Here is a 20,871-nt window from a genome sequence, read left to right on the forward strand (position 1 = left end):
CTCCATGTCACTGAAGTTACAGTCAGCCAATGGGCCTCTGCAGACACAACTTCTCACTAGCATTTCTCATTGCAAGTAGGCTATTGTCACAAATTGCTAGGTTCATGAGAATGACTGCTGCATCCGTGAGGCTTGTGTGTGCTCATGATGAAAATGTCTACTTAATAAAATATACAAGCAGGGGGGGCTTGAAGTGTGTGACAGCATTTGTTAATATTTGACTCCTTCAACAAACATGGCAGGGCTGGGAGCAGGCCACAATTCTGGGTATTCTCAAAATACAATGGAAATTGGATATTTTCAAAATACAATGTGGGGTGTGTAGAGTACAGCCTTCCTGCCAGCCTGGTTCCAGAGCCTCATCAGTCCCAAATAAACACACAGGAGACTATATTAATTATGCGGCCATTTGCTTGGTTTCTTACTGGCTTTCTCTGACTTAAGCATTTACCCATCTTTGCTAATCTAAGTATTTCTCTTACCGGAGAAAAGGATCTGGACCTCTTATTCCTATGGCAGTTAAATCATGATTGACTCTGCCTCTCTTTCCCAGAATCCTCCTTGACTTCTAGTCCCACCTATCTTGCTTCCCTATTGGCCAACAGTGCTTTATTGACATATACACAGGACTTCCCCATCATCTCCTCTTTTCTGTCTAGACAAAAAGAAAGGTCTTAACTTTAACATAGTCAAATTATATATAACAGAACAGTTATCAAGTAAGAACATAGTTACAATATTTTGTCCATTAACATTTAGTAAGATTTAAAGAAAGTATTTTATCATCTATCCTATCTGTATGAGTCTCAAGTCTTATATGTAGCTAATCTTTTACCATAACTAAGGAAAGCTATGATGATAACTATCTGCCTTCAACTCCATCAAAGACCACAGAGGATAATATATAAACACTAGGATTGACAGAGACATCTTGCTACCTGGACAGTCACCCGAAGTTCCTCTGTAACGTTGGGGCATCCATCTTCAGCCCATAAGGCCACAATGTGTCCAGAAGACTTCTCAACAAAGCAGGAAATTTCAAACTGTCCATCTGCATTGGCAGTCTTTCATTCATTTTTCTGTGTCCTGCAGAAAGTCTCGTAGACTCTTCCATGAGTCAGGAACCCTGAAGGACTGTTTGAGTTCAGCAGTCACTTTCCTGTGGGTCCTTCATGTCCAGTTTATACAGCAACAGTCAAGAAGTCTAAGCAAGAGTAGTTTCTTTCCTAAATGGCTAATCTTGCCATGTTGAAAGCAAACACTCCATAATGAGTCTCTTTGATGCCCATCTTCCTCTCAGACGTAATTGGTGCTGCCAGGAGAAGACATCATTATTAAGAAATATGCCAAACCATTTTAAATGCCATTTTCTGAAGGTATTTGAAAGGTTTGAAGACTCTCTATCTATCTCAAATATATCTCTGTCTATCTAGAAAACCTAACTAACCTAACTATAAGTTCTGACTGTTATAAGTAACTACCTATAGTATGTATTTAATTATGCAGTACGTTTTAAAAGATCAATGTAAACACATTACTTAATCAAGAGGAGAAATATACATATCATAAAATTGGTGGGTAGCTTTGTAGGCCTCACCCCTCCAGGGGTGTTTTTTTTTTTCAATCAGAAGGTCAATCATTCTGCTTTAATTGCCTTTGCGCTGGTAACAGTAGTTCAAGGCATTTATATGGGCAACCACCTTTTTTTTCTGATACCTTGGGTACTTGCAGAATGCCTTTGAAGAGCCTTTCTGTTACTTCTTTTGGTATTTAATAGTGAGGAGCGATGGGACATCTGTAAGGGTGTGTGGCTATAGGACAGCAAGGGTGTTGTTTCTGTGGCAGAGACAAAGAAATGAAATACGGGTAACAGTGTACACCACAATTAGGGAGGTTGACATATTAGTTACAAAGAGAGAGAACAGGGGAAATATGTCTACACCAGACAAAGGCTAAAATTTCAAATGTTGCTAGTGTTTAGCAGAAAACTACATGGTAAAGGAAACACTGATATTGTGCTGCCTCTGTACATGACCTCATTCGTCTCTATGGTAATCCCAACACACAGTGAAAAGACATTCCTCCCATTGAGTAACAAGGGAGTGGAGCATGAGACATTTAGTTATATAACCGATGTACAGCTGGAGATACAGCGAGAAGCAGAACTTGAGATCTTCGGGAGACTTCTTCAATTATGTTATTGTTATGTGTCTTGTCTAGATTTTGTGAGCATCTCACACCACCCTTAAGACTATCCTCAGATGCTCTGTGAGGAGAAGTGCATCCATTCATCACTTCAGGTAGCTGAAAAACTGGCTACAGCCTGGGTGACTCAAGCAATATTTGGCTTCTGACAGACACTCTTAGACAAGCACAGTTGCCTGGAGGAGTTACATGCACATCAACAGAGCTGCCTCATTACTCTTGGGAATCTGTTGAGCTACATGTAAGTTGTATAGTGACCTCCAGGTTTCTAGTATTCAAGAGCTGGGGTGGGTTTTCTGTGCTAGGATGAGCTTTTATTGATACAGCTGTCTCTGAGTCAACTCCATATAAATCCTCACCCATACTTCTGTAAGTAATCCTGACAAACTCGCTGATTCAGCAAATTGGACTTTGGTGGTATCCTTATTTTGGTCTGTCATTGCTCCATATTTAGCTTGAGTCCATGTTTGTTCACATTTCCTCACGAATAGTGTCACACAACATTACATCATAATGGTCTTTCATCTAAAATTGTTGCTTCTTAGTTTCCAAGGTGGAACAAAATAGGCACGATCATTCATGCAAATATTTTGGAAATTAACTGAGTTTTTCCTCTGTATAAAACCATGGCCTTTTATCTCTCTGGAATTTAATGAACACGGTCACTTATTTAAAATATTTCCTTTATTGAAATTTCACATTTATTTATTATGTGTGTATGTGTAAGTATATGAGTATGTGTGTATGGATGCGTATGTGAGTGTGTGTAAGTATGTGTGTATATGTGTATATGTGTGAGTATGTGACTGTGTCTGAGTGTGTGTGACAGAGTGAATGTATGTATGAGTGTGTGTGTGTGTGAGTGTGTGAGTGTTTGACTGTGTGGTATGTGAGTGTGTTTGAGTGTTTGAGTATATGTGAGTGTGTGTCTGGCTGAGTGTATGTATGTGAAAGTGACAGAGAGAGAGAGAGAGAGAGAGAGAGAGAGACAGAGACAGAGACAGAGACAGAGACAGAGACAGAGAGAGTATACCACACAACTCAGAGAACAACTTGTAGGAGTCAATACTCTCCTTCTACCACGTGGATCACTACTAGGATTAAGGTCAGGTTATAACGAGGTTCACTCCTACATCAGGTGATTAAGTTAGTTTTGGGGCAGCAGCTTTTACATGCAGACACTAGTTGGTACGTTGTTTTTTTATTTTATTATAGTAGTTATAAGTGCTTCTTCTGAAGATACAAGATGTCTATAATTAGTAATAGATCCTCATAATTTCTCCTTGAGGCAGTAATTTGGGACGATCAAGTTCTGAGTTGAAACTGACCTATACTAAGTCTGAGAGTGAGATGGAAACTTCAGCAGGCAAATATGTGAAAAATGTTGCATCATTTGCTGACATTGTTTCTGAAGCTTTTGCAAATCTTTAACGTTTATATTTTGCTGTGTAAAATTTCTTCTGGTTATTAGCCTGTGAAATTTGTAGGGATAACTCTACCAAGCTCTAGTCACCTGGAAAAAAATGACAAACACAAACATTTAGAAGTCACACACGCTCAGCCTATACACCTTGTCTGTCCAGTCTGTGTGACAGTGCCCCACAGGTCATCCTGCAAGCAGCTTCTTATCCTCCTTCAGTCAACATCAACCAGAAGCTGTATCCCCAACGATCTGAAATTTTCCGTTCATCATCTCTCAGAACAGACAAGTCTTTAATCAACTGGCATTTTCAACCTTCCCTAACCAATAGGAACACCTGGGAGTTTCCTAAAGATATATGTGTATATGTACTTTCTCTTCTTATTTTATTTTTATTTCTGATTTTTCTGATAACTTGAGAGATTAAACAAAAGCTAGGGTCTTTTAAAAAAGTGACAATAAAATAAATCATTTTTAAATGGCAAATCAATTTTATGAAGTAATTCATACCAGATATGAAAGAGTAAACTAGCTATAAAACTAATGTAAATGTTAAAGCAATATTTTACAAATGAGTTGATGAGTCTGTTTGATTTGATTATACAGCAATCCAATCTGAGTCTTTCCTGCTTGCTGTTACCTGGAGGTCTATTCGACATGTAGATTAGAGCTGGAAGATGATTAAGTTGGAAAAATATGTGCTGTGAAAGCATGAGCTTCTGAGTTTAGAGTCCAAGAACTCACATAAAAAGTGTCACATGAGTTATGACGTTTCTACATACTTAATTCCATAATGGAAATATGCATCAACGAACTCAGAGCTAAAGAAAGCTTCTAAAAATAGAAATCAAGATGAAGAAATTTGAGAAAGATTAGCATCTATTCAATATAGAATATGTTCTCTTGGTTCAAAAATTTTAAAACAGAAAAAAATCAAACATGGGAAGTTTTTGAGTCATTCATTTTTCTGATCCACAAAGTTATCCTTCCCTAGCAGACTGAGGCTATAATTTCAGATTAAATAGATACATTAAAAGCACATCCTAAAGGGGTATTTTCTGTTTTTTCTTTAAATTAGAAACAAGCTTGTTTTACATGTCAATCCCAGTTCCCTCTCTCTCCCATGTCACCCATTGACCCCCGATCCCATCCCCTTTCTGCTCCCCAGGAAGGGTGAGGCCTTCCATGGGGGATCTTCAAAGTCTGTCATATCATTTGGAGCAGGGGCTAGCCCCCCTCCCTGCCCCCGTGTGTCTATACTAAGAGCTATCATTTGGGGATCCATGAGACCCCCTTGTTCAGGTCAGCTGCTTCTGTGAGTTTCTCTAGTCTGGTCTTGACTCCTTTGCTCATCACTCCTCCCTCTCTGCAACTGGATTCCAGGAGTTTGGCTTAGTGTTTAGCTGTGGGTGTCTGGTTCTGCTTTCATCAGCTACTAGATGAAGGCTCTAGGATGGCATATAAGGTAGCGTCTCCACTATTGCTTAGATTGTTAGTTGGTGTCAGCCTTGTAGATCTCTGGACCTTTCCTAGTGCCAGATTTCTCTTGAAACCTATAATGGCTCTCTCTATTATAGTATCTCTTTTCTTGCTCTCCTCTCTTCTTCCCCTGACTCAATCTTCCTGCTTCCCCATGTCCTCTCCCCTCCTCTTCTTTCCTTCTGTTTCTCCTCACTCCCTCTCCCCTTCCTCCCATGTTCTCTATTTGCTCAGGATATCTTATCCCTTTCCCCTTCTCTGGGGGACCATGTCCTCCAAAAGGGGTATTTTCTTAACACCTGAATTTTAATGTGTGTTTTTAAAAATTGAATCTCCTGCCAAAATTGGTATCATGAACATTTTATTTTTTGAGATTATAATATTATTATGTTTTTACTACTCTTTCTCCCTGCCTCACATACCTCTCCTTGTAATCTTACAAATTCAAATTCATGGCCTCTTTTTCACTATTATTACCCCCCCTCTCTACACACACACAAACACACACACACACATACACACACACACACACACACACACACACACATATATATGTATATATATTCCTAAACACATAAACACAGACTTCCCAGTCTGTATAATGTTATTATAGGTATACAATTTTTAAGATGACTATTTTGTATTTGATAACCATGCTCTTCCCTGAGGAGGACTATTTCTCAGTCTTTGCCTGTAATTCTTTGTGAATAGTTGCAACTTCTTATGTTCCCCCACTCCATCAACATTAGCATATATACTGATGTCATCCTTATCCACTCCTGTTTATTCTTTAATGTTGGTGAGACTTTATGAGTGTAGCTTCTGCCATTGCTTGGAGACATAGTTTCCCAGCAATTCATATTACTTTTGTCCTTATGATATCTCCATCCCCTCTTCCACAAGGATGCCTGAGTCTTAGGTACAGGAGTTCTGTTGTAGATGCATCAGCTGTAACTGATCTCTGGAACTCTGTTCTTTTGATTGGTTGTGTTTTTCTGTAATGGTCTCCCTCTCTTGCATAAAGAGATCTCTGGAATTAAGAACAAATATTTAGAATGTATTTAGGGATTATTCTGGTTTAATGAAGTAGTTATTGTAGAATAGTTTTCACAAGGATCCAATCCTCTGTCACACTGGCATTTAGTTGTCTATTACTATTTTGAGATTTGTACATAAAAATGTCTTATATCTAGGCTGCAGCACTGGAACATATTTTTTCACTAGTATTTGTTTCAAACATTGTTTTTTGCATATTGAATTTATTTGGCATCTCAACATGGTTAGACCCAGATGATGGAGAACTTTCTGTGCATAACTAAATTATCTGTTATGTGTATGTCCGGATGCAAATTTATTTTCCCTATGAAGACCACTCTGCTCTCTGCAAGACATGAGAAGCCATTATCCCTATTGTTTTATTCACTGAGTTGCAAAATTCAATTCCTGAAATAATAAAGCAAAACACAGTGGTGTAATGGCAATTTTGAAAGAATTTTCAAGAACATTTTTTTCTCTACAAACTTCCTTCCCATTTAAATGTATTTTCAAGCTATAAGAAGCTAGAGACTATTAACTTAACAATAAACTCCCTGGTGAAAGCTTAAAAATATCTAAGAGAGTTGGAAACTATACCTTTTCTTCTGGTATACTATCAACAGGGCCATAGTGACTGTACAGATAGGGTTAGTATGTGTATACCATACTCTAGGAGTACAGGAGAATTCTGAAGATGTAGTGAAACCCAGAGATACCTATTTAGGCTGTCATTAGCAGGTTTGTATCTCCCCACTCCCACCCTGGGTATATTGAATGCTCCAGTGAAAGCTTACAGTTACTCTATGGTCTGGGGGAAGTGCCTTCACACAGAGCTACACCCGGGGAAGTTATAACAACCTCACCTCTTAGGAACAGTTGGTGTTTGTTTCTGATTGATTAACAGAAATTCTTAAAGTGAATTCCTTCCTCTTAAAATGAAATAACCCTGTGATCAACTCAGGCTCCACTATTCCCTGTGGGATCTGTGTGAATCTAAATTCCAACCAAAATAAAATAATATTTTTTAACCCATGGAAGGGAAACAGCAGGCAAATGTGTGTGAGGTGTTTGTTTTATTTTCCCATAACAAATGTCTGAGAAAAAAGGTTATAGATAAACAGATTTATTTTGGTGCATGATTTTGGAGATTTGGTCTCTAAAATGGGTGACATCAAAGCTTTGAGCCACCGGTGGGCATACTGGATAGCAATCGTGGGGAAAAGAGAGTAGTGTAAACTTCTCACCTTGTGGTCGGGAAACATAAAAGACACTGATCCCAGACGAAGTCAATTGACAATTGAGATTGGCTGTCACAAGCTACTAGTCCCTCAGTGACATAAGGAGTTCACACTAGACCCCCCCACTACCATCAGTAGTGGTATCCTGGAGACCAAACCTTTGCTATAAGGACTTCGGAGGAACATTTATCCAACCCACAGCAGGGAACAGATGCTATGCTCTATATTTAGAACATGACAGTGGCAGTTCTGCAGCACTAACTCTCCCCAGTGACAGTGAAAAGGAATTCTGTTTACTCTGCTTCTACTCAACCCTAAACTGTAGTGTAATCAGCTAGTGTCCAGGTTGGTCCTACCGGAGATCACCTCACTCACAAAGTTACCACACTGAACACATAACTGACAAAGTTGGTTACTGCATCATTGGTGTCTTTCTACTTTCTACTCATACTTATCTTAAGGTCAAAAGTAGAGCTTAAATTCCAAGTCCTCTCTTCATTACTTTTATATAAAATTCAAAAAGAGAAATTGGAGTAAGGGGCTACCAGTGGTAAGAGTTTTCCCCCCTACTTTTGTTTTTTTGGAAGTTCCTCATGTCCTATTCACAATCAGGCTCTACTCCCAAAGTTTAGTCCAGTGCTATTCATACACATTTCTGAAAGCAGTAGCTTCAATAACAGTGTGAATGAAATGAAGGCAAACAGGCTTTAAGCCACCTGGTCAAAATCACGCAACTTGGCCAAGCCTTGGGCACAGACACTTTCCTGACTTGTTAAGTGTAAAGTCAACTCCAGACCCTAAGGAGGACAAATGGCTACCTCTAGCATTTAATAAAACCTTGGAGAACAAAACAAGAGAGCTACAATAAGAAGCTACAGAATAGAATATCAATTAAAAATGAGTGCCAACCCTAAGATCATATGACTTTCTTCAGTGTCCTAAGGTTGAAAGTGAGAAAACAGGGAGAGCTTAAGTATCTGGTGCACATTCTTGCAGCTCCATAGGAGTGCCAAGGCTACAGCAGACCTCTTGGCAACGAACAAATATGCTGCCTGGGAGCAATCAGCTAACTAGATATCCTGGAAACCTACCCACTTTAGACACAGGGAGTTTCTGGACTGAGAACAGCAGAACTCCTTATCATGGACGACTGAGTTTGTTAGAATACAGATTGTGGAGGAGTTATGAGAAAAGCTTGCAGAACACAGAGCTTAACAGTATTGAGTCACCAATCTCTTCTCAGAGGAGAATTTAAGAAAATGGAAGAAATAATTAAAAGCAGAGTGAAGGGTATTTGAAAAGAAAGATTTGGCATAGGGAAGATATAAAAACATACAAATGTTCCAAATTCAGTAGTTGTCAAATTGTAGGAGGCTGTGTTTTAGGAAATGTAGCTAAAATTATACAAATGACATAAATGCAAAGGAAGCATTAAACATTAACAGATACAAAGCATTCATTAACATTCATTAGACAAATATATTTTAAAAAGCTGTGTCACAAAAACCATAATATTTTTGGATAAATGCAACTCTAAGGCCAACACGTTTAGTGGTTAAAGGTGATTACTTTATAAAATGTAACAAGTAATTTGTCAGAAAGACAAGAATTCTAAGTTGTAAGCATCTAAGAGCAGTCTTACAATTATACTATAAAGTAAAAATTGACAAAACTGTAAGAAATAGTTGATAAAGCTTTCACAAATTATCTCTCACATCTCATAGATCATATATTGCATATATGTATATATATATTTTTAGCAAGAATAATACAGGGTTTTTAGAGTCCTATAAGATAAGACTTTCAAACAAAATCATACTACCACTATCACCACCTCCTTCCCCCCTCCAAAAAAAAGGGAAGGAAAGAAAAAAATTTACAGGAAAGTTCAACTTATGAACATAGATTTAAAAATTCTGAAAAAAGTATTGGAAATTCAAGTGAAGGTGATTTCATATCATGTTTACTCATATGTCTATATATCATAAATATGTATTATTTGGAAATAGTCGTAGATATATAATATGCAGGAAAAACAGATATGTCTTGTCAAAAGTTTGATTATTGCAGCCTTTTCAAAATTGTCTGTGTATATTTACAAGTTGAAATAATGAGAAGTTACATTAATAACATTAGTATAGTAACAGGATAAAGAACAAAAACTCATGACCACCTCAATAGAGGCAGGAAGAGGAACAAGTTATTAGAATTCAGTTACTATTTGTAAGAAAAAACAAAGGTGCTAGCTGAATAAGAGTAAAAATTAACTTTGTTTTTTCTAGTAAAAGGATATGACTAAGAACCTACCAAAAACCTTATCTTTCCCTGTAATTGGTTGCAAGTATTCATTTAATAATTAAGACTGAGATAATAATGTTAACTGTAGGAGAAATGCAGTATACCCTGGTGGCCAGCCTGCCTGACACACTGCACTTCTAAATAAGAAACATGGCATTCCATTCTCCTGAAGTCAGAACACTGAACTTTGAAGCAGTCTGAGGGAGTGGCTGCTAGCCTCCCTGCACTCTCCACATCTAGTTTCATGTGCTTCTTCTGCTAGAGACCCTGGTGGTACAAGCACTCACTGTCTGGTCTGAGGTAATGTGCTAACCAAGTGAAGTTGATAGGCTTCCACTATGTAAGTGGCTACTCATGTGCCATAAAACAGACACTGTTCCCTGCAACTGTCTCAGGAATAGTTTAGCTCTCCTCCCTTTTTGTACTCTTTGGCGTTGTGGTCTTGCCGGGTGATGCTCCGGTAATGAATATAGCTGACTATCAGTACTTATCTGTGATGCGTATGCATGGGGCACACATAGTACTAGGCACAATACACATAGCCTTAACATCAGAAGCAAAGAAATGAGATGCTTAAGGACTGAAAATGGACCTTCCTTCCTGGTTATATGACATTATATAATAGTTTTCCTTGTTTTTCTAGCATCTATATCACATGATCTAGTACTTTCTAACTTAGTATTAATTCAATTTATGTATTAATCATGTGAAGTATTAGTTTTAATTTAGTTTACCTAAATTTGTCTTATTTGTTCACTGTTTTAGCAAGCTTACTCTTACATTAGACTTAATTTTCATATATGTATTTTATATATTATATAGTCCATTTATTTTCACATATATATAGACATACACACATATACGTCAACCTATCTACCATCTATCTGTCTGTCTATCTATATCTATATATTGTCTGTCTGTCTGTCTGTCTGTCTATCACCTATTTGTCTGTATTATACTTTTATTATTTTCAGTAGGAGTCTATAACACAAGTTGGAATAAACATGCTTTGGATTCCAACTTTGAATGGTTACTTAATTTGCAGCTCTATATTGGTGAGTTGGAAACTTGATTCCCAATATTGAGGTTTAGGAAGCTGGGCTTTTTATAAAGCGCTTAGGTGATGAGGACTCCATTTCCTAAGCTGAGTAATACTACTATAATGCCTTCCTGGAATGGACTCTGTTTTGCCTTTTTGCTTGCAGTATGAGAGATGCCTTAGGTTTTAGCCATGATCTTTGACTTTCAGTCTCTGCATTTGTGGAAAATATATTTCTGTTCATTATCAGTATCACAAATTCTATTATGTTAAAGAAAGTAAGAGTAAAATTGGTGCAAATGAACTAGGGCTTTGTTTTTACAAATGCTCCAAACTGTAGAAACTGAGCGAGAAGTGGGTCACATGTAGAGGCTTGATATGTTGAACTGAATGCTAGGAAAAGATTGTATTGCCATGTACACGGCTGTGAGGGCAGTTCTGGTGGGTGGGTGTAGAAGAGTGGAGTTTAAGGAAAGAATTCCAGTCTTTAGATGCTCTGAAGTTATTATGAACTAAATGTTAATATAAATGTATAATATATTTTATTCATATATTATATGATATGTAATATATGTATGCAAATAAAGAACACATTTTGATGAATACTTAGATGGAAACAAGGAACAGAGTATTGGAACCTGGAGTAGAAGTCATCTTTGTTATATAATTGCAAAGAACCTAGCTGAATTGTGTTCCTATCCGAAGACTTAAGGTTGGAATTTGAAGCAATAAATCAGACTATTGAGCAAACATTCTGGAAGACTTAAGCAATCAGCACATTGTATAGATTCACTTAATTGCTTGAGGTACTGAGTTAGAAGAGAGAAATAGAAATCAAAAGCAAAAGAGAAGTGTATTATTAAAATCAGGAAAATTCTCAAACTGCCCATGAGCAAAATAAAAAAAACCCAGTATATTGAGGAGCTAAAACCAAGGGTACAGTTAAGCAGCAATTTAATAATTTATTTACTTTTATTTTATGTGTATTTGTGTTTTGTCTGCATGCATGTCTGTGTGGTGGTATAAGATCACTATTTTAAAATGAGGATAAATGTGTGGCCAGAAGAAAGCTAAATGATCCTCACTTAAATGACAGGGGAATGGTTTCAAAAATATTGCATACCTCAGAGGCTGTCCCTCCCATAGGATTCCAAGCTCAGAGCTATGGATACATTGTTACCTCTACCTAGATGCCCCAGGATGGCTTGCATCGCCTTGGTTCCTAAGCAAAGATTTTCTGCACAGGTAGTGCTCTCCCGATGAACTTTGCTAAGAAAATGTCTAGTTGAGCCATTGGAGAATGGTAACCTCTGCTACCGGAGAACTATAGAAGAGAACAGTGCCATCGCGTGTGTTAGCATTTAGGCCTATGTACTGGAGTTTGGATACGATATGCACTCAGCTGCTGCCACTAAAAGCACCACCTATTCACGATGTACCTTTTTAAAAGGGTCCTGCCCACCTCCCATCTCTTTTATTTTCTCTTTGCCTTCCTCTCTATCTGTTCCCCCCTCTCTGCCTCTCTTTCCTCTCTCCCACTGCTCTGTTCCCAGAGACTGGTCTCCCCCCTCTCCTTTTTCCACTAATTAAAAAACCCCTCAGTTTGAACTCTGTTGCATGACATCTTTCTCTCACACTGTTTTTTGTTTTATTAATACACTATGGCCACAGCAGCTGACTTTCATGCATGAAAGTGAGGTGAACATTCATCAATAAATCTGACCTGATTCAATTTCATGTTTCTTTACTGTTATTTGTTAATACCCATTCCCTTACCAGGTCTTGGATTTATGTCTCTATAAATAAACACGTCAAGTATTAAATGCATATCAAGTAGTCTTTTGGAGTTCAGCATGTCTCATATTGGGTGTCAGAGTTCAGAATCACCTTAACTGATCCAAGGTCAAAGGTTGACAAGACCACATAACTGTGGAGGATCAAGGGGGAGTCTGTTTCCTGCCCTTTGTGCTTTCTGGTGGCTGCCAGGCTTAGGTGACCCTTCAGGAGTCTCTGTGTGTTTTCTCTCCATGTGAAAAAACAACCTGCCTCCCTCTCCTAAGTTACACATGGTCACATTTATATTCAACATGGGCAACACAGAAATAAAGACCTCCAGATCTGGAAAGGGGATTTTCCCAGACACAGTGACAGAGGTTCCAGAGGTTAGCGTTTGAGCATCCTGTAGAGAAGAGAAATATTTTTCATATCTCCACATGGGGGTGGGGGCTTCTCTTTTTCAATTCTCTCTCTTTCTTATTGCTAGAACACATCTTTAGTCTACTCATGCAAGAGGATATTGTTTGATATTCCATATTTTAAAAGTTGAGCTTCACATGTGATGGTGATTTTGTGAATAGATTCTTAGGGTGAAAAGCAATGCTGTTCAGAAAAATAAAAATAAAAACCAACATGTTCACATGCCTCTTTCCTTGTTGTTTTTCAAAAACTCTGTTTTAAGAAACTATGTATATTTAAGATACCAAGCTATGAATCATCTCTAGTGTCTAATGGAAGTTTAATCCTTTGGAAATATGCTACATAACTGGCGCTTTCACTTTTCAGCCATTTACAATTTTTAATGTAAATTTTTAAATATTCAATGACCGGAAGAAGAAACCTTAGCTTTAGACTATTTCAATCATCTGTAATTGGTAAGACAAAGCTTACAAACAGAACACAGTCCTATTTATCTCATAACAACAGGTAAAAATATTTAATTGTCCTAGTCAGTGCTATCTTTGCTTTGATGAAGCACCATGACCAAAGCAACCTGCAGGGGGTGGGGCAGCGTTTATTTAACTTATGCTTCCACATCACAGTTGATCATCAATGGAAGTCAGGACAGGAACTCAAGCAGGGCAGGATCCTAGAGGCAGGAGCTGATGCAGAGGCCATGCAGGGGTGCTGCTTACTGGCTTGTTCCCCATGGCTTGCTAGTCTTTTTTATAGAATCCAGGACCACATACCCAGGGATGGCACCACCAACAATTGGGTCTCCGCCATCAATTGCTAATTTAAAAAATGCCGTATAGCTGTATCTTATGGAGGCATTTTCTCAGTTGAGGCTCCTTCCTCTCCAATGACTCCAAATTGTGTCAAGTTGATGTAAAACTAGCCAACACACGATTAAAATAAATGAGATCAACTCTATTTTTCATATATACATATATATAATACATAATTTTGATTTGTTTGTCTCTAGTCTTAAATAGAGATGTTCACTTTAATTGAGCAAATTAATTTTATACCAAAATTCAACACAATTATTTTAATTTTTAGTATTTAAATTTCAACTACCATATAGAAAACTTAATTGATAGATTTTATCATGTGAAACAATTTACCAAATGAGGTTGCCTGCATAAAAACTTTTGGGCTGAAATAATCATGCAACTCAATGAGGAAAAAAATTAAATTTCACCAGATATTACCAGTATTGGTAGACAACATAGTTTTAGTAAAAAATGAAGCCTGCCCAGAAAAACCAACCAATAGTGTCAAACTTTTCTGATTAGTATATGAAATATTGGGAAATATTTCATGGGCATAATTAAAATGATGTTAACATAATAAAAGGAAACATTCTTCATTATGTACGGCACCTCGTTACTAATTGAAATAGCTATAATATATGCAGAAACAGCTAAATGATTAATATAAATTCATGTGTCCAAACTACTACTCTAGTTATTTTTAATGTTCAGAAGTTTCCTTGCTTTAACAGAAATATACTATTTAATTTTCCTTAGGAAGTAATTTATTTTTGAAACTAGATTTTGATTCTAACTGCTTTACATGCCTGTGATACTTTGAATGAGAAATGTCTCCACATTTGATCATGTTGTCTACAGTTAGTGGTGCTGTTTGGTGAGGTTTAGGAGCCGTGGCCCTGCAGGAAGAAGTATGTCACTGGAGACAGGCATTGAATGTTGATAGGCTTGTCTTACTTCCTGTAGTATCTGCTGCTTCCTGCTTACTGTAAAGCTGTCTTTTTGCTTCATGTTTACAGCAAGAATATGAGATCTCAGCTTCCTCCCAGCATAGAATCAAATTTTTATTTCTTGTGTGCTGAATTGCTTGCTTCACTGATGCTTGTGACTGGAGGGTTCTTGCATTATGGTGGAATTCATTGAATTTATTTCTGTCTGGCAATTTTATTTTTAATGGGGGTTGGGTATTTCTTATGATGTCCTGAAATTTGATCTTATGATTTTTCTCTGGTGTTATGTTTTCATTCATTTTCTTCAGTCCTTTTAAACACACTACTTCATTCATGTACTGCCTCCCTCTCTCTCCCTCCCTCCTTCCCTCCCTCCCTTCCTTCCTCCCTCCATCCCTCTCTCCCTCTCTCCCTCCCTCCCTCCATCCCTCTCTCCCTCTCCCCCTCTCTTTCTTTCTTTTTTGCTTTGTTTTGTTTTGTTTTTAGAGATGGGGTTTCTCTGTATTGCTTTAGAGCCTGTGTTGGAACTGACTCTGTAGACCAGACTGGTCTCTAACTCACAGAGATCGGCCTGCCTCTGCCTCCCGAGTGCTGGGATTAAAGGTGTGTGCCACCAATGCCTGGCTCAAACTGCTTCTTTTTTATGATCATTCAGTTGATGTGAAAGATTTTTAGCAAGATCAAACTTATATGATTTACTGGTGTTTAGATTGTGGGCTTTCCCTTTACCTATCAGCTCTGCTTTCTACTCTGTCTTGCCCTGTTTGTGGAAAAACTTGCTGTAGAGTAGTGTCACATTTCTGTTTGCATCTCTTCTATTCAAAACCAGTACTTACATTAATTTTTCAGCTTGGTAATTCCTCTTCTCTTAAATAATGTGAATTTTGACTTCATACACTCATGTGTGAGCGGCACTTTTTCATGGTGAAATACTGCACATGTGTCGTCCCCCCATGCCAGCTTCATTGAGGTTTTCCTAGGCTGCCTGGCATATTTTGTGGCTTTTAGATTTAACGTAGCACAGAGTGTTGTTTTTGGGTGGCATTAGATGTAGACATTGAAATGAGATTTGTGGAGGTGATTTATTAGTAAATACTTCCAAGAAGGCAAGAATATGGAGAAATAAGACTGAAATGGGCTTTGGGCCAAGCAATGGTAGAATATCACGGGAAATCCCACTTGGGAAAGTTTGACTAGAATCTGAAAGAAGTTTAAAGGTCATTCTTTTCATCCCTCCTCATTGTAAGGGCATTTCTGGTTACAGGTCAATCCATTAAAGGCTTCCCTAGGAGGGATGTGAATTCCCAAGATGCTCTAATCTTACACAACTTCTCAAAGGAGGAACTAGCAGCTTGAGGCCACCTTCTAGGTAAAGAGATGAAGTGAAGGTATACAGGGAGATTATGCACAGGAATTGTCAAGAATGCAAAAGAATCAGGGCAGAGCAATGGCTTTGCCTATTGCAGCCCATCTTCTGCCTTGTCCATTTTTTAGTTTTCTTTTTTCCCTCTTTCCTTTTTTTATTTAAGTTAGAAACAAGCTTGTTTCACATGTCAGTCCCAGCTCCCTCTCCCTCCCCTCTTCCCCTACTCTCCCCACCAGGCCCCTCAGTCCCTCATCCAATCTCCACTTTGATCCCCAGGGAGGGTGAGACACTCCATTGTGGATCTCCAGAAATCTGTCATTACATCTATGGCAGGGCCTAGGCCCTCCCACAAGAATCCAGGCTGAGAGAGCATCCCTTATTGTGGGATGGGCATTCAAAGTCTATTTGTACCCCAGGGATAAATACTACCCAAGGTACGATAGATTACTTAGGGCTCCTCACTGACACCCACATTCAGGGGGTCTGGGTCAGTCCCATGCTTTCCACCCAGCCATCAGTCTGGGGTCCAAGAGCTCCCCCTTGTTCAGATCAACTGTTTCTGTGAGTTAAACCAGCCCAGTCTTAACTCCTTTGCTCCCATTCTGTGACTGGATTCCAGGAGTTCAGTTCACTCAGGATGGTTTCTTCTAGTGTCATCCATTTGTCTGCAAATTTCAAGATTCCATGATTTTTTTTTCCACCGAATAGTACTCCATTGTGTAAATGTACCACATTTTCTCTCTTCACTCTTCAGTTGAGGGGCATCTAGGTTGCTTCCAGATTCTGGCTATTACAAATAATACTGCTATGAACATAGTGGAACAGACATCCTTGTTGTATGAATGTGCATCTTTTGGGTATATGCCTAAAAGTGGAATTGCTGGTCAACTGATTCCCATTTTGCTGAGAAATCGCAATACTGATTTCCAAATGTATGAGTTGGCATTCCCACCAGCTGTGAAGGAGTATTCCCCTTTCTCCACATCCTCTGCAGCATAAACTGTCATTGGAGTTTTTGATTTTAGTTATTCTGACAAGAGAAAGATGGTATCTCAGAGTTGTTTTGATTTGTGTTTCCAATAGCAGATTTGCACCCCCTCCCGTTACTTACTTCCATACTTTCTAAATGTGGTGATCTGAGAGACACAGGAAAGTTATTGAAGCAAAATAGCACACAAATGGAACCCTTATTACTGAGGCACGACTCTTCTTTTACAGGGGTTGATCTGATTTGTAGATCTCTCTCTCTCTCTCCCTCTCTCTCTTGATCTGATTTGTAGATCTCTCTCTCTCTCTCTCTCTCTCTCTCTCTCTCTCTCTCTCAAACACACACAGAGAGAGAGAGTAGATTTGAATAAATCAGATGATCACTCATCTGCTTGTCTCTGGAGCTACAACTTAAGCAAAAGGATTTGTTTTTCTTGCTGAAATGCTTTTAAATGTCTACACTTTCTGCAGACAGAACAGCAAAATGAACAGAGGAAAATGACACAAACAACAAACTACCTATAAAATGGCCACTGAGCTGTAGAATCAGACCTGAGTGGGGAATTGGATGTTCAGTGTAACTTTTGCTGCCTTCTTCAAGTTTCCTAGCTCTCTTTGGACAGCTGGCTCTTCATCTGCAGAGTGGGCATGAACATCACACTGCATCACTCTAGTGGTGTGGAGGAGACTGGGTGATGTAATGATGAATAGGGTCCATATTAATAAATGGAATGACCCCGACACTACTGCATCACTGGTGCTTGACTATGGATAACAGCTCATGGAGCTTATATTTTGACAGGACACATGATGGATGTAGTCTGCTTTCTTTTATGTTCCCTCCTTCCCTCTCTCCATCTCTCTTTCCATCATTCCCTCCCTCCCTTGTTCTCACCTCCCTCCTTTTCTACCATAGGCCTATGTATTGGATTCATATCCACAGGCATATTAAAATAACTCTCATTGCTGTCCTATGTATTATTAAATCAGGAAATACAATTTCTCTAAAACACCAAATGAAAATACACAGACATTCACAGAAGCCTTTGCAGGTTTCAGCCTGACCCCCAGGGACACAGTGCACTGGTATTTTAAGCAAAACTACTTCCTCTCTTTCAAGAATGGCAAAGGAAAATTATGTCCTCATTCTAGACACTATGGCGCTCTGTGAACTTTGCCTATTAATTTACTATAAAGCTAAGCAAAAGTATGTACTTAGTTTGGCATCATAAAAGAATCATACATTTAAAACAAACAAGCTAAAATATACAAACAAATACAATAAGAGCATTTTGCTATCTTTCTGAGATAAACTAAGCTAACAGTTCATTCATCACTCAATCATGGTCAAGTCCTGCATGGGTTCAGTTAATAGTCCTGGTTGATTTTATTATGTAAAGGTTAACAATAGACAGACCAGTTCTGGTCTATTGTGAAGCCTACGTCTGTGTTTTAGATCATATTCCTAAAAAAGGCTTTTCAAACAGATACTGGCCACTCTTACTTGCAAACAGACTTTTGTTGAGGACTTTGCTATGAACAAAAAGGCTGCCAAATCTCCTTACAAGAACAGAAACATGTCAAATGATGCCATTGTTTTTTCTAGAAAACAAAAATCAAAGGATTAATATTTTTCTGTTTCTTTTCACACAGAATGAGAGTCTTTCTGGGAAACAACATAAAACTTCATTAAGAAGGTCAACCTGCCCTTTGGACTAGACAGTACTATTTAAGAGTAGGGACTTCTGTTGTGTGCCTAGAAAAGATGTCACAGGGATTTATGCAGGGTTTGGACACTTCTATAAATCAAAATTCTTGTCAGAAAAAGACCTGAAACCTGCATTTATTAGGAAATCCCAGTAGTCATGTGGGAATTAAATAAATTGATATGTTTTGAAGTATCAGTACACTCCTTACAACTTAATAGGACCTCAAGGAATAGGGGTTCCTTTCTCTTTGAACCTAATTCAAGCCAATGTCAGGCATTTCAGCAAAGTGCTAGAAAGGACCAGTGGCAATGCAAGGTAAAAATCAATTCAACTAGGAATTTCATAACAAGCAGAGAACTCTGACTGGGCAGGAGTCCCTAAGAACATGATAGTTTACAGTGAGATATGGCTCAGCATTGTGGTGGAATTGATAATGAGAGGGAGAGTGTGTTTTACAAAAATAATTTTAGTAGTAAGTACATTTTATTCCCATCAAAGGTACTAGTTTGTCAATAATTAATATAAAAAGAAATCTCCTACTGCAATACTTGAAATTTTAGTGCCCTGTAAGTGCATTGAAATGCTAATGGGGAAAGATATAGTTTATTAATCACATAAACAGCGTATTCTAAATTGTTTGCTCAGAAGTTTCCCAATGAGACTGATTTATCTTTGGAGAACATAGAATTTAGTAGATGGAATGTGGCATTAACCTTGAAAAGTTTTCAGTTATCAACCACTGAGCCATCTCTCCTGTCCCAAAGTGAAAAGTTTTTAATTTTCAGACCTTTACAGGTAGATTTTGTACCTTGACAACTGGATTTCATGGCTGTTAACTCAGCTATAGAAAATATGTGCCTGCATTGCTGTTGGAAAACTGTAAGTGGAGAACCAGGGCTCTCATGGTAAGCTGTTTCCTAAACACATATAAAAATAACAATATAAAATTCTAGCACCATCTCCTCCTTTTCAAACCCCTAATGAATGGGAGCTTAATATCAAAGTTAGGATGGTTCAAAAAGAAACCCTCAAATTTCGATTAAGTCTAGCGAGTTACTTGATGTCACCTATGAATTTACCAAACTCAAGTGGCATTGTGGCAGAGTTGAAAAGGTATAGGTTCGGGAGTTGGGAAGAGATGGGCCCAAAAATTGCTCCAAGACTGCAGGCAATTATTTTTGTTCAATTAACTTAAATCTTCATGATTTAGATTATTGTTATCAGTGAGACACAAACAAAACATTAACAGAAAGTAAAGTTGCATGGCGCTGTCATAGTGGAACAGCAACACACGGCTATGGAATGTCAAGAACGAAGCTGGACATGAGCCGTAGACCAAGACAGGATGTGTACTTCATAAAGCCTGAGTGACAGGCAATCAGTTATGTGGACACACACAAAGACCATGTAATATCACTTATAAGGGAGATGTCCCCAAAGAGAAAAAAATATATTTTGGGGAAACATGCAATAGGAATTTGAGTTACCAAGTTTGATCATGCTTCATGGAGGATATGGATGAGTAGAGAGTGGGAAATAATGGAGCTGACAGAAGAAAAGTGACATGTATTAATACAGCAGAAGTCAGTGTGGTCACAGCAGAAAGTCTGAGGAAGAACTTGCTGAGGAGTGATTACAGGCAGTATTAAAGATATGGGTTTTAATCTTCAAGCAACTGAAAACTCCTTGAACGATTTTGAAGGTGTAGGGCGATGCAATCAGAATTAGCACATACTCATCAGAACAGCTTATGTGAGACAAGAAAACCATTAGACATTTGTAGAGTCCAGGCAACAAAGTGACTGCTTTTGCTGGGATACTGTGGGATTGTGGACAGAAGTGAATAATGTTCGATTTTTGTGATGGATTGGATAAAAGTGCTGTTGAGATGGAGGGCCCAGGCCTACCATGGCTATATAATAGTTAGATGGTATTATCTTTTGTGTAGGGAAACTGCAGCAAGGGAAAAATAGTATGTGAGCTTGGTCTTAAGGTATATATTTGAAATACTTTGAAACATGTATGCCCATACATACAGGTGAGTTTGGATTTTGGAAAGGACAAAAGAATTTGGGTTTTGTAGAAGACAAGACTTTTCATTGATTTTTCCCTGCTGGACTTGTATCTTCAGTACATTTTATTTCAGTGCTTTCTA

Source organism: Mesocricetus auratus, unplaced genomic scaffold (genome assembly GCF_017639785.1).
Source record: "Mesocricetus auratus isolate SY011 unplaced genomic scaffold, BCM_Maur_2.0 Super-Scaffold_100015, whole genome shotgun sequence".
Taxonomy (NCBI): Eukaryota; Metazoa; Chordata; class Mammalia; order Rodentia; family Cricetidae; genus Mesocricetus; species Mesocricetus auratus.